A 13,145-nucleotide genomic window follows, 5' to 3' on the forward strand; every position below is an offset into this window, starting at 1 on the left:
TGCTTTAAGAAAGCACAAAAACATGAATTCAACTTCACATGGTTCAAAAGCTTGCATAAATATGTAGGTAAGAAATCATGTACAGTATTATTAATCCATTGTAAACGCACCTTCAGGGGGCACTTGGAGTTAAACCAAAGATCTCTTGATCTGCAGTCTAGCTGTCTACCACTGAGATATACCCCCTAATATTAAAAGGCCTAAACTCTTTTTTTTTTTTTCCCTCATAAAACCTGAAATCTATTTGCACAGTTTTATGTTGTTGTGCCTTTTTTACATTGATATACATTTTTATTTGTTAAAAATAACAAACTAATACAACAAGTACAGAGAAACACTCATTAATTTTTATATCACAAGTAAATTCTCAGTTTTATAGTCTTCCAATGTGCTTTATATATCTTTTGTAGATTTCTTTACAGGCAAAATTTCTCAAACTTTTTGCTGCATTTCTTAACTAGTATTCATATAAAGAAAACATGAATTCAACTTCATACGGTTCTAAATCTAGTATAAATATATAGGTAGCGAAGCATGTATTTTTAATCTGTTGAAAATGTACCTTCAGGGGGCACTCGGAGTTGAACCAAGGATCTCTTGATGTGCAGTCAAATGCTCTACCACTGAGCTATACCCCCTATATTTGAAAAATGCAAACGCTCAATTTTTTTTTTCAGCATGCAATCTGAAAAATGTTCAAATGCTCTACCACTAAGCTATGCCACCTATATTTGAAAAATGTAAACTCTTCTTTTTTAACATGAAACCTGAAATTTTCTTCAGTTTATATATGGTTGTGTTTTTTTACTTTGATATGCATTTTTCTTTGTTAAAAATAATTAACTTTAGCAAAAAGTACAGAGGAACTCTCAGGAATTTTTATTTTACCAGTCAAATCTTAGTTTTAGAGTCTACCAATGTGCTTTAAGAAAGCACAAAAACATGAATTCAACTTCACAAGGTTCAAAAGCTTGCATAAATATGTAGGTAAGAAATCATGTACAGTATTATTAATCCATTGTAAACGCACCTTCAGGGGGCACTTTGAGTTAAACCAAAGATCTCTTGATCTGCAGTCTGTCTACCACTGAGATATACCCCCTAATATTAAAAGACCTAAACTCTTTTTTTTTTTTTTTTTTTTTTTTCCCTCATAAAACCTGAAATCTATTTGCACAGTTTTATGTTGTTGTGCCTTTTTTACATTGATATACATTTTTATTTGTTAAAAGTAACAAACTAATACAACAAGTACAGAGAAACACTCAGTAATTTTTATATCACAAGTAAATTCTCAGTTTTATAGTCTTCCAATGTGCTTTATATATCTTTTGTAGATTTCTTTACAGGCAAAATTTCTCAAACTTTTTGCTGCATTTCTTAACTAGTATTCATATAAAGAAAACATGAATTCAACTTCATACGGTTCTAAATCTAGTATAAATACATAGGTAGCGAAGCATGTATTTTTAATCTGTTGAAAATGTACCTTCAGGGGGAACTTGGAGTTGAACCAAGGACCTCTTGATCTGCAGTCAAATGCTCTACCACTGAGCTATACCCCCTATAGTCGAAAAATGCAAACGCTCAATTTTTTTTTTTCAACATGCAATCTGAAAAATGTTCAAATGCTCTACCACTAAGCTATGCCACCTATATTTGAAAAATGTAAACTCTTCTTTTTTAACATGAAACCTGAAATTTTCTTCAGTTTATATATGGTTGTGTTTTTTTACTTTGATATGCATTTTTCTTTGTTCAAAATAATTAACTTTAGCAAAAAGTACAGAGGAACTCTCAGGAATTTTTATTTTACCAGTCAAATCTTAGTTTTAGAGTCTACCAATGTGCTTTAAGAAAGCACAAAAACATGAATTCAACTTCACATGGTTCAAAAGCTTGCATAAATATGTAGGTAAGAAATCATGTACAGTATTATTAATCCATTGTAAACGCATCTTCAGGGGGCACTTGGAGTTAAACCAAAGATCTCTTGATCTGCAGTCTAACTGTCTACCACTGAGATATACCCCCTAATATTAAAAGACCTAAACTCTTTTTTTTTTTTTTTTTTTTTTTCCCTCATAAAACCTGAAATCTATTTGCACAGTTTTATGTTGTTGTGCCTTTTTTACATTGATATACATTTTTATTTGTTAAAAGTAACAAACTAATACAACAAGTACAGAGAAACACTCAGTAATTTTTATATCACAAGTAAATTCTCAGTTTTATAGTCTTCCAATGTGCTTTATATATCTTTTGTAGATTTCTTTACAGGCAAAATTTCTCAAACTTTTTGCTGCATTTCTTAACTAGTATTCATATAAAGAAAACATGAATTCAACTTCATACGGTTCTAAATCTAGTATAAATATATCGGTAGCGAAGCATGTATTTTTAATCTGTTGAAAATGTACCTTCAGGAGGCACTCGGAGTTGAACCAAGGACCTCTTGATCTGCAGTCAAATGCTCTACCACTGAGATATACCCCCTATGTTTGAAAAATGCAAACGCTCACTTTTTTTTTTTTAACATGCAATCTGAAAAATGTTCAAATGCTCTACCACTAAGCTATGCCACCTATATTTGAAAAATGTAAACTCTTCTTTTTTAACATGAAACCTGAAATTTTCTTCAGTTTATATATGGTTGTGTTTTTTTACTTTGATATGCATTTTTCTTTGTTCAAAATAATTAACTTTAGCAAAAAGTACAGAGGAACTCTCAGGAATTTTTATTTTACCAATCAAATCTTAGTTTTAGAGTCTACCAATGTGCTTTAAGAAAGCACAAAAACATGAATTCAACTTCACAAGGTTCAAAAGCTTGCATAAATATGTAGGTAAGAAATCATGTACAGTATTATTAATCCATTGTAAACGCACCTTCAGGGGGCACTTTGAGTTAAACCAAAGATCTCTTGATCTGCAGTCTAACTGTCTACCACTGAGATATACCCCCAATATTAAAAAACCTAAACTCTTTTTTTTTTTTTTTTTTTTTTTTTTTCCCTCATAAAACCTGAAATCTATTTGCACAGTTTTATGTTGTTGTGCCTTTTTTACATTGATATACATTTTTATTTGTTAAAAATAACAAACTAATACAACAAGTACAGAGAAACACTCATTAATTTTTAAATCACAAGTAAATTCTCAGTTTTATAGTCTTCCAATGTGCTTTATATATCTTTTGTAGATTTTTTTTCAGGCAAAATTTCTCAAAGTTTTTGCTGCATTTCTTAACTAGTATTCATATAAAGAAAACATGAATTCAACTTCATACGGTTCTAAATCTAGTATAAATATATAGGTAGCGAAGCATGTATTTTTAATCTGTTGAAAATGTACCTTCAGGGGGCACTCGGAGTTGAACCAAGGACCTCTTGATCTGCAGTCAAATGCTCTACCACTGAGCTATACCCCCTATATTCGAAAAATGCAAACGCTCAATTTTTTTTTTTCAACATGCAATCTGAAAAATGTTCAAATGCTCTACCACTAAGCTATGCCACCTATATTTGAAAAATGTAAACTCTTCTTTTTTAACATGAAACCTGAAATTTTCTTCAGTTTATATATGGTTGTGTTTTTTTACTTTGATATGCATTTTTCTTTGTTCAAAATAATTAACTTTAGCAAAAAGTACAGAGGAACTCTCAGGAATTTTTATTTTACCAGTCAAATCTTAGTTTTAGAGTCTACCAATGTGCTTTAAGAAAGCACAAAAACATGAATTCAACTTCACATGGTTCAAAAGCTTGCATAAATATGTAGGTAAGAAATCATGTACAGTATTATTAATCCATTGTAAACGCATCTTCAGGGGGCACTTGGAGTTAAACCAAAGATCTCTTGATCTGCAGTCTAACTGTCTACCACTGAGATATACCCCCAATATTAAAAGACCTAAACTCTTTTTTTTTTTTTTTTTTTTTTTTTCCCTCATAAAACCTGAAATCTATTTGCACAGTTTTATGTTGTTGTGCCTTTTTTACATTGATATACATTTTTATTTGTTAAAAATAACAAACTAATACAACAAGTACAGAGAAACACTCATTAATTTTTATATCACAAGTAAATTCTCAGTTTTATAGTCTTCCAATGTGCTTTATATATCTTTTGTAGATTTCTTTACAGGCAAAATTTCTCAAACTTTTTGCTGCATTTCTTAACTAGTATTCATATAAAGAAAACATGAATTCAACTTCATACGGTTCTAAATCTAGTATAAATATATAGGTAGCGAAGCATGTATTTTTAATCTGTTGAAAATGTACCTTCAGGGGGCACTCGGAGTTGAACCAAGGACCTCTTGATCTGCAATCAAATGCTCTACCACTGAGCTATACCCCCTATATTTGAAAAATGTAAACTCTTCTTTTTTAACATGAAACCTGAAATTTTCTTCAGTTTATATATGGTTGTGTTTTTTTACTTTGATATGCATTTTTCTTTGTTCAAAATAATTAACTTTAGCAAAAAGTACAGAGGAACTCTCAGGAATTTTTATTTTACCAATCAAATCTTAGTTTTAGAGTCTACCAATGTGCTTTAAGAAAGCACAAAAACATGAATTCAACTTCACAAGGTTCAAAAGCTTGCATAAATATGTAGGTAAGAAATCATGTACAGTATTATTAATCCATTGTAAACGCACCTTCAGGGGGCACTTTGAGTTAAACCAAAGATCTCTTGATCTGCAGTCTAACTGTCTACCACTGAGATATACCCCCAATATTAAAAAACCTAAACTCTTTTTTTTTTTTTTTTTTTTTTTTTTTCCCTCATAAAACCTGAAATCTATTTGCACAGTTTTATGTTGTTGTGCCTTTTTTACATTGATATACATTTTTATTTGTTAAAAATAACAAACTAATACAACAAGTACAGAGAAACACTCATTAATTTTTATATCACAAGTAAATTCTCAGTTTTATAGTCTTCCAATGTGCTTTATATATCTTTTGTAGATTTCTTTTCAGGCAAAATTTCTCAAAGTTTTTGCTGCATTTCTTAACTAGTATTCATATAAAGAAAACATGAATTCAACTTCATACGGTTCTAAATCTAGTATAAATATATAGGTAGCGAAGCATGTATTTTTAATCTGTTGAAAATGTACCTTCAGGGGGCACTCGGAGTTGAACCAAGGACCTCTTGATCTGCAGTCAAAGAAAGCACAAAAACATGAATTCAACTTCACATGGTTCAAAAGCTTGCATAAATATGTAGGTAAGAAATCATGTACAGTATTATTAATCCATTGTAAACGCACCTTCAGGGGGCACTTGGAGTTAAACCAAAGATCTCTTGATCTGCAGTCTAACTGTCTACCACTGAGATATACCCCCTAATATTAAAAGGCCTAAACTCTTTTTTTTTTTTTTTTCCCTCATAAAACCTGAAATCTATTTGCACAGTTTTATGTTGTTGTGCCTTTTTTACATTGATATACATTTTTATTTGTTAAAAATAACAAACTAATACAACAAGTACAGAGAAACACTCAGTAATTTTTATATCACAAGTAAATTCTCAGTTTTATAGTCTTCCAATGTGCTTTATATATCTTTTGTAGATTTCTTTTCAGGCAAAATTTCTCAAAGTTTTTGCTGCATTTCTTAACTAGTATTCATATAAAGAAAACATGAATTCAACTTCATACGGTTCTAAATCTAGTATAAATATATAGGTAGCGAAGCATGTATTTTTAATCTGTTGAAAATGTACCTTCAGGGGGCACTCGGCGTTGAACCAAGGACCTCTTGATCTGCAGCCAAATGCTCTACCACTGAGCTATACCCCCTATATTTGAAAAATGCAAACGCTCAATTTTTTTTTTCAACATGCAATCTGAAAAATGTTCAAATGCTCTACCACTAAGCTATGCCACCTATATTTGAAAAATGTAAACTCTTCTTTTTTAACATGAAACCTGAAATTTTCTTCAGTTTATATATGGTTGTGTTTTTTTACTTTGATATGCATTTTTCTTTGTTCAAAATAATTAACTTTAGCAAAAAGTACAGAGGAACTCTCAGGAATTTTTATTTTACCAGTCAAATCTTAGTTTTAGAGTCTACCAATGTGCTTTAAGAAAGCACAAAAACATGAATTCAACTTCACATGGTTCAAAAGCTTGCATAAATATGTAGGTAAGAAATCATGTACAGTATTATTAATCCATTGTAAACGCATCTTCAGGGGGCACTTGGAGTTAAACCAAAGATCTCTTGATCTGCAGTCTAGCTGTCTACCACTGAGATATACCCCCAATATTAAAAGACCTAAACTCTTTTTTTTTTTTTTTTTTTTTTTTTTTTTTCCCTCATAAAACCTGAAATCTATTTGCACAGTTTTATGTTGTTGTGCCTTTTTTACATTGATATACATTTTTATTTGTTAAAAATAACAAACTAATACAACAAGTACAGAGAAACACTCATTAATTTTTATATCACAAGTAAATTCTCAGTTTTATAGTCTTCCAATGTGCTTTATATATCTTTTGTAGATTTCTTTACAGGCAAAATTTCTCAAACTTTTTGCTGCATTTCTTAACTAGTATTCATATAAAGAAAACATGAATTCAACTTCATACGGTTCTAAATCTAGTATAAATATATAGGTAGCGAAGCATGTATTTTTAATCTGTTGAAAATGTACCTTCAGGGGGCACTCGGAGTTGAACCAAGGATCTCTTGATGTGCAGTCAAATGCTCTACCACTGAGCTATACCCCCTATATTTGAAAAATGCAAACGCTCAATTTTTTTTTTCAGCATGCAATCTGAAAAATGTTCAAATGCTCTACCACTAAGCTATGCCACCTATATTTGAAAAATGTAAACTCTTCTTTTTTAACATGAAACCTGAAATTTTCTTCAGTTTATATATGGTTGTGTTTTTTTACTTTGATATGCATTTTTCTTTGTTAAAAATAATTAACTTTAGCAAAAAGTACAGAGGAACTCTCAGGAATTTTTATTTTACCAGTCAAATCTTAGTTTTAGAGTCTACCAATGTGCTTTAAGAAAGCACAAAAACATGAATTCAACTTCACAAGGTTCAAAAGCTTGCATAAATATGTAGGTAAGAAATCATGTACAGTATTATTAATCCATTGTAAACGCACCTTCAGGGGGCACTTTGAGTTAAACCAAAGATCTCTTGATCTGCAGTCTGTCTACCACTGAGATATACCCCCTAATATTAAAAGACCTAAACTCTTTTTTTTTTTTTTTTCCCTCATAAAACCTGAAATCTATTTGCACAGTTTTATGTTGTTGTGCCTTTTTTACATTGATATACATTTTTATTTGTTAAAAGTAACAAACTAATACAACAAGTACAGAGAAACACTCAGTAATTTTTATATCACAAGTAAATTCTCAGTTTTATAGTCTTCCAATGTGCTTTATATATCTTTTGTAGATTTCTTTACAGGCAAAATTTCTCAAACTTTTTGCTGCATTTCTTAACTAGTATTCATATAAAGAAAACATGAATTCAACTTCATACGGTTCTAAATCTAGTATAAATACATAGGTAGCGAAGCATGTATTTTTAATCTGTTGAAAATGTACCTTCAGGGGGAACTTGGAGTTGAACCAAGGACCTCTTGATCTGCAGTCAAATGCTCTACCACTGAGCTATACCCCCTATAGTCGAAAAATGCAAACGCTCAATTTTTTTTTTTCAACATGCAATCTGAAAAATGTTCAAATGCTCTACCACTAAGCTATGCCACCTATATTTGAAAAATGTAAACTCTTCTTTTTTAACATGAAACCTGAAATTTTCTTCAGTTTATATATGGTTGTGTTTTTTTACTTTGATATGCATTTTTCTTTGTTCAAAATAATTAACTTTAGCAAAAAGTACAGAGGAACTCTCAGGAATTTTTATTTTACCAGTCAAATCTTAGTTTTAGAGTCTACCAATGTGCTTTAAGAAAGCACAAAAACATGAATTCAACTTCACATGGTTCAAAAGCTTGCATAAATATGTAGGTAAGAAATCATGTACAGTATTATTAATCCATTGTAAACGCATCTTCAGGGGGCACTTGGAGTTAAACCAAAGATCTCTTGATCTGCAGTCTAACTGTCTACCACTGAGATATACCCCCTAATATTAAAAGACCTAAACTCTTTTTTTTTTTTTTTTTTTTTTTCCCTCATAAAACCTGAAATCTATTTGCACAGTTTTATGTTGTTGTGCCTTTTTTACATTGATATACATTTTTATTTGTTAAAAGTAACAAACTAATACAACAAGTACAGAGAAACACTCAGTAATTTTTATATCACAAGTAAATTCTCAGTTTTATAGTCTTCCAATGTGCTTTATATATCTTTTGTAGATTTCTTTACAGGCAAAATTTCTCAAACTTTTTGCTGCATTTCTTAACTAGTATTCATATAAAGAAAACATGAATTCAACTTCATACGGTTCTAAATCTAGTATAAATATATCGGTAGCGAAGCATGTATTTTTAATCTGTTGAAAATGTACCTTCAGGAGGCACTCGGAGTTGAACCAAGGACCTCTTGATCTGCAGTCAAATGCTCTACCACTGAGATATACCCCCTATGTTTGAAAAATGCAAACGCTCACTTTTTTTTTTTTAACATGCAATCTGAAAAATGTTCAAATGCTCTACCACTAAGCTATGCCACCTATATTTGAAAAATGTAAACTCTTCTTTTTTAACATGAAACCTGAAATTTTCTTCAGTTTATATATGGTTGTGTTTTTTTACTTTGATATGCATTTTTCTTTGTTCAAAATAATTAACTTTAGCAAAAAGTACAGAGGAACTCTCAGGAATTTTTATTTTACCAATCAAATCTTAGTTTTAGAGTCTACCAATGTGCTTTAAGAAAGCACAAAAACATGAATTCAACTTCACATGGTTCAAAAGCTTGCATAAATATGTAGGCAAGAAATCATGTACAGTATTATTAATCCATTGTAAACGCACCTTCAGGGGGCACTTTGAGTTAAACCAAAGATCTCTTGATCTGCAGTCTAACTGTCTACCACTGAGATATACCCCCTAATATTAAAAGACCTAAACTCTTTTTTTTTATTTTTTTTTTTTCCCTCATAAAACCTGAAATCTATTTGCACAGTTTTATGTTGTTGTGCCTTTTTTACATTGATATACATTTTTATTTGTTAAAAGTAACAAACTAATACAACAAGTACAGAGAAACACTCATTAATTTTTATATCACAAGTAAATTATCAGTTTTATAGTCTTTCAATGTGCTTTATATATCTTTTGTAGATTTCTTTTCAGGCAAAATTTCTCAAACTTTTTGCTGCATTTCTTTACTAGTATTCATATAAAGAAAACATGAATTCAACTTAATACAGTTCTAAATCTAGTATAAATATATAGGTAGCAAAGCATGTATTTTTAATCTGTTGAAAATGTACCTTCAGGGGGCACTCGGAGTTGAACCAAGGACCTCTTGATCTGCAGTCAAATGCTCTACCACTGAGCTATACCCCCATATTTGAAAAATGCAAACGCTCAATTTTTTTTTTTCAACATGCAATCTGAAAAATGTTCAAATGCTCTACCACTAAGCTATGCCACCTATATTTGAAAAATGTAAACTCTTCTTTTTTAACATGAAACCTGAAATTTTCTTCAGTTTATATATGGTTGTGTTTTTTTACTTTGACATGCATTTTTCTTTGTTAAAAATAATTAACTTTAGCAAAAAGTACAGAGGAACTCTCAGGAATTTTTATTTTACCAGTCAAATCTTAGTTTTAGAGTCTACCAATGTGCTTTAAGAAAGACAAAAACATGAATTCAACATCATATGGTTCAAAAGCTTGCATAAATATGTAGGTAAAAAATCATGTACAGTATTATTAATCCATTGTAAACGCACCTTCAGGGGGCACTTGGAGTTAAACCAAAGATCTCTTGATCTGCAGTCTAACTGTCTACCACTGAGATATACCCCCTAATATTAAAAGACCTAAACTCTTTTTTTTTTTTTCCCCTCATAAAACCTGAAATCTATTTGCACAGTTTTATGTTGTTGTGCCTTTTTTACATTGATATACATTTTTATTTGTTAAAAATAACAAACTAATACAACAAGTACAGAGAAACACTCAATAACTTTTATATCACAAGTAAATTCTCAGTTTTATAGTCTTCCAATGTGCTTTATATATCTTTTGTAGATTTCTTTACAGGCAAAATTTCTCAAACTTTTTGCTGCATTTCTTAACTAGTATTCATATAAAGAAAACATGAATTCAACTTCATACGGTTCTAAATCTAGTATAAATATATAGGTAGCGAAGCATGTATTTTTAATCTGTTGAAAATGTACCTTCAGGGAGCACTCGAAGTTGAACCAAGGACCTCTTGATCTGCAGTCAAATGCTCTACCACTGAGCTATACCCCCTATTTTTGAAAAATGCAAACGCTCAATTTTTTTTTTCAACATGCAATCTGAAAAATGTTCAAATGCTCTACCACTAAGCTATGCCACCTATATTTGAAAAATGTAAACTCTTCTTTTTTAACATGAAACCTGACATTTTCTTCAGTTTATATATGGTTGTGTTTTTTTACTTTGATATGCATTTTTCTTTGTTCAAAATAATTAACTTTAGCAAAAAGTACAGAGGAACTCTCAGGAATTTTTATTTTACCAGTCAAATCTTAGTTTTAGAGTCTACCAATGTGCTTTAAGAAAGCACAAAAATATGAATTCAACTTCACATGGTTCAAAAGCTTGCATAAATATGTAGGTAAGAAATCATGTACAGTTTTATTAATCCATTGTAAACGCATCTTCAGGGGGCACTTGGAGTTAAACCAAAGATCTCTTGATCTGCAGTCTAACTGTCTACCACTGAGATATACCCCCAATATTAAAAGACCTAAACTCTTTTTTTTTTTTTTTTTTTTTTTTTCCCTCATAAAACCTGAAATCTATTTGCACAGTTTTATGTTGTTGTGCCTTTTTTACATTGATATACATTTTTATTTGTTAAAAATAACAAACTAATACAACAAGTACAGAGAAACACTCATTAATTTTTATATCACAAGTAAATTCTCAGTTTTATAGTCTTCCAATGTGCTTTATATATCTTTTGTAGATTTCTTTACAGGCAAAATTTCTCAAACTTTTTGCTGCATTTCTTAACTAGTATTCATATAAAGAAAACATGAATTCAACTTCATACGGTTCTAAATCTAGTATAAATATATAGGTAGCGAAGCATGTATTTTTAATCTGTTGAAAATGTACCTTCAGGGGGCACTCGGAGTTGAACCAAGAACCTCTTGATCTGCAGTCAAATGCTCTACCACTGAGCTATACCCCCTATATTTGAAAAATGCAAAAGCTCAATTTTTTTTTTCAACATGCAATCTGAAAAATGTTCAAATGCTCTACCACTAAGCTATGCCACCTATATTTGAAAAATGTAAACTCTTCTTTTTTAACATGAAACCTGAAATTTTCTTCAGTTTATATATGGTTGTGTTTTTTTACTTTGATATGCATTTTTCTTTGTTAAAAATAATTAACTTTAGCAAAAAGTACAGAGGAACTCTCAGGAATTTTTATTTTACCAGTCAAATCTTAGTTTTAGAGTCTACCAATGTGCTTTAAGAAAGCACAAAAACATGAATTCAACTTCACAAGGTTCAAAAGCTTGCATAAATATGTAGGTAAGAAATCATGTACAGTATTATTAATCCATTGTAAACGCACCTTCAGGGGGCACTTTGAGTTAAACCAAAGATCTCTTGATCTGCAGTCTAACTGTCTACCACTGAGATATACCCCCTAATATTAAAAGACCTAAACTTCTTTTTTTTTTTTTTTTTCCCTCATAAAACCGGAAATCTATTTGCACAGTTTTATGTTGTTGTGCCTTTTTTACATTGATATACATTTTTATTTGTTAAAAGTAACAAACTAATACAACAAGTACAGAGAAACACTGAGTAATTTTTATATCACAAGTAAATTCTCAGTTTTATAGTATTCCAATGTGCTTTATATATCTTTTGTAGATTTCTTTACAGGCAAAATTTCTCAAACTTTTTGCTGCATTTCTTAACTAGTATTCATATAAAGAAAACATGAATTCAACTTCATACGGTTCTAAATCTAGTATAAATATATAGGTAGCGAAGCATGTATTTTTAATCTGTTGAAAATGTACCTTCAGGGGGCACTTGGAGTTGAACCAAGGACCTCTTGATCTGCAGTCAAATGCTCTACCACTGAGCTATACCCCCTATATTCGAAAAATGCAAACGCTCAATTTTTTTTTTTCAACATGCAATCTGAAAAATGTTCAAATGCTCTACCACTAAGCTATGCCACCTATATTTGAAAAATGTAAACTCTTCTTTTTTAACATGAAACCTGAAATTTTCTTCAGTTTATATATGGTTGTGTTTTTTTACTTTGATATGCATTTTTCTTTGTTCAAAATAATTAACTTTAGCAAAAAGTACAGAGGAACTCTCAGGAATTTTTATTTTACCAGTCAAATCTTAGTTTTAGAGTCTACCAATGTGCTTTAAGAAAGCACAAAAACATGAATTCAACTTCACATGGTTCAAAAGCTTGCATAAATATGTAGGTAAGAAATCATGTACAGTATTATTAATCCATTGTAAACGCATCTTCAGGGGGCACTTGGAGTTAAACCAAAGATCTCTTGATCTGCAGTCTAACTATCTACCACTGAGATATACCCCCAATATTAAAAGACCTAAACTCTTTTTTTTTTTTTTTCCCTCATAAAACCTGAAATCTATTTGCACAGTTTTATGTTGTTGTGCCTTTTTTACATTGATATACATTTTTATTTGTTAAAAATAACAAACTAATACAACAAGTACAGAGAAACACTCATTAATTTTTATATCACAAGTAAATTCTCAGTTTTATAGTCTTCCAATGTGCTTTATATATCTTTTGTAGATTTCTTTACAGGCAAAATTTCTCAAACTTTTTGCTGCATTTCTTAACTAGTATTCATATAAAGAAAACATGAATTCAACTTCATACGGTTCTAAATCTAGTATAAATATATAGGTAGCCAAGCATGTATTTTTAATCTGTTGA

The 13,145-nt window shown here is 30.4% G+C and overlaps 13 non-coding genes across 13 annotated transcripts; all 13 read right to left on the bottom strand.

The window, feature by feature from the left end:
• Window positions 1–566: 566 nt before the first annotated feature.
• On the bottom strand, window positions 567–638 carry TRNAC-GCA (transfer RNA cysteine (anticodon GCA)). Its single transcript has one exon. It is a non-coding gene; the product is annotated as a tRNA-Cys (tRNA).
• An 855-nt stretch (window positions 639–1,493) lies between these two features.
• TRNAC-GCA (transfer RNA cysteine (anticodon GCA)) lies at window positions 1,494–1,565 on the bottom strand. Its single transcript has one exon. It is a non-coding gene; the product is annotated as a tRNA-Cys (tRNA).
• An 859-nt stretch (window positions 1,566–2,424) lies between these two features.
• Window positions 2,425–2,496, bottom strand: TRNAC-GCA (transfer RNA cysteine (anticodon GCA)). Its single transcript has one exon. It is a non-coding gene; the product is annotated as a tRNA-Cys (tRNA).
• An 862-nt stretch (window positions 2,497–3,358) lies between these two features.
• TRNAC-GCA (transfer RNA cysteine (anticodon GCA)) lies at window positions 3,359–3,430 on the bottom strand. Its single transcript has one exon. It is a non-coding gene; the product is annotated as a tRNA-Cys (tRNA).
• Window positions 3,431–4,290: 860 nt separating this feature from the next.
• On the bottom strand, window positions 4,291–4,362 carry TRNAC-GCA (transfer RNA cysteine (anticodon GCA)). Its single transcript has one exon. It is a non-coding gene; the product is annotated as a tRNA-Cys (tRNA).
• Window positions 4,363–5,743: 1,381 nt separating this feature from the next.
• On the bottom strand, window positions 5,744–5,815 carry TRNAC-GCA (transfer RNA cysteine (anticodon GCA)). Its single transcript has one exon. It is a non-coding gene; the product is annotated as a tRNA-Cys (tRNA).
• Window positions 5,816–6,679: 864 nt separating this feature from the next.
• On the bottom strand, window positions 6,680–6,751 carry TRNAC-GCA (transfer RNA cysteine (anticodon GCA)). The gene has a single exon. It is a non-coding gene; the product is annotated as a tRNA-Cys (tRNA).
• An 847-nt stretch (window positions 6,752–7,598) lies between these two features.
• On the bottom strand, window positions 7,599–7,670 carry TRNAC-GCA (transfer RNA cysteine (anticodon GCA)). Its single transcript has one exon. It is a non-coding gene; the product is annotated as a tRNA-Cys (tRNA).
• An 859-nt stretch (window positions 7,671–8,529) lies between these two features.
• On the bottom strand, window positions 8,530–8,601 carry TRNAC-GCA (transfer RNA cysteine (anticodon GCA)). The gene has a single exon. It is a non-coding gene; the product is annotated as a tRNA-Cys (tRNA).
• An 858-nt stretch (window positions 8,602–9,459) lies between these two features.
• Window positions 9,460–9,531, bottom strand: TRNAC-GCA (transfer RNA cysteine (anticodon GCA)). The gene has a single exon. It is a non-coding gene; the product is annotated as a tRNA-Cys (tRNA).
• An 848-nt stretch (window positions 9,532–10,379) lies between these two features.
• TRNAC-GCA (transfer RNA cysteine (anticodon GCA)) lies at window positions 10,380–10,451 on the bottom strand. The gene has a single exon. It is a non-coding gene; the product is annotated as a tRNA-Cys (tRNA).
• An 859-nt stretch (window positions 10,452–11,310) lies between these two features.
• TRNAC-GCA (transfer RNA cysteine (anticodon GCA)) lies at window positions 11,311–11,382 on the bottom strand. Its single transcript has one exon. It is a non-coding gene; the product is annotated as a tRNA-Cys (tRNA).
• Window positions 11,383–12,235: 853 nt separating this feature from the next.
• TRNAC-GCA (transfer RNA cysteine (anticodon GCA)) lies at window positions 12,236–12,307 on the bottom strand. Its single transcript has one exon. It is a non-coding gene; the product is annotated as a tRNA-Cys (tRNA).
• Window positions 12,308–13,145: the final 838 nt, after the last annotated feature.

Source organism: Dendrobates tinctorius, unplaced genomic scaffold (assembly GCF_039654945.1).
Source record: "Dendrobates tinctorius isolate UK_male_01 unplaced genomic scaffold, ASM3965494v1 ptg000008l, whole genome shotgun sequence".
Classification (NCBI taxonomy): Eukaryota; Metazoa; Chordata; class Amphibia; order Anura; family Dendrobatidae; genus Dendrobates; species Dendrobates tinctorius.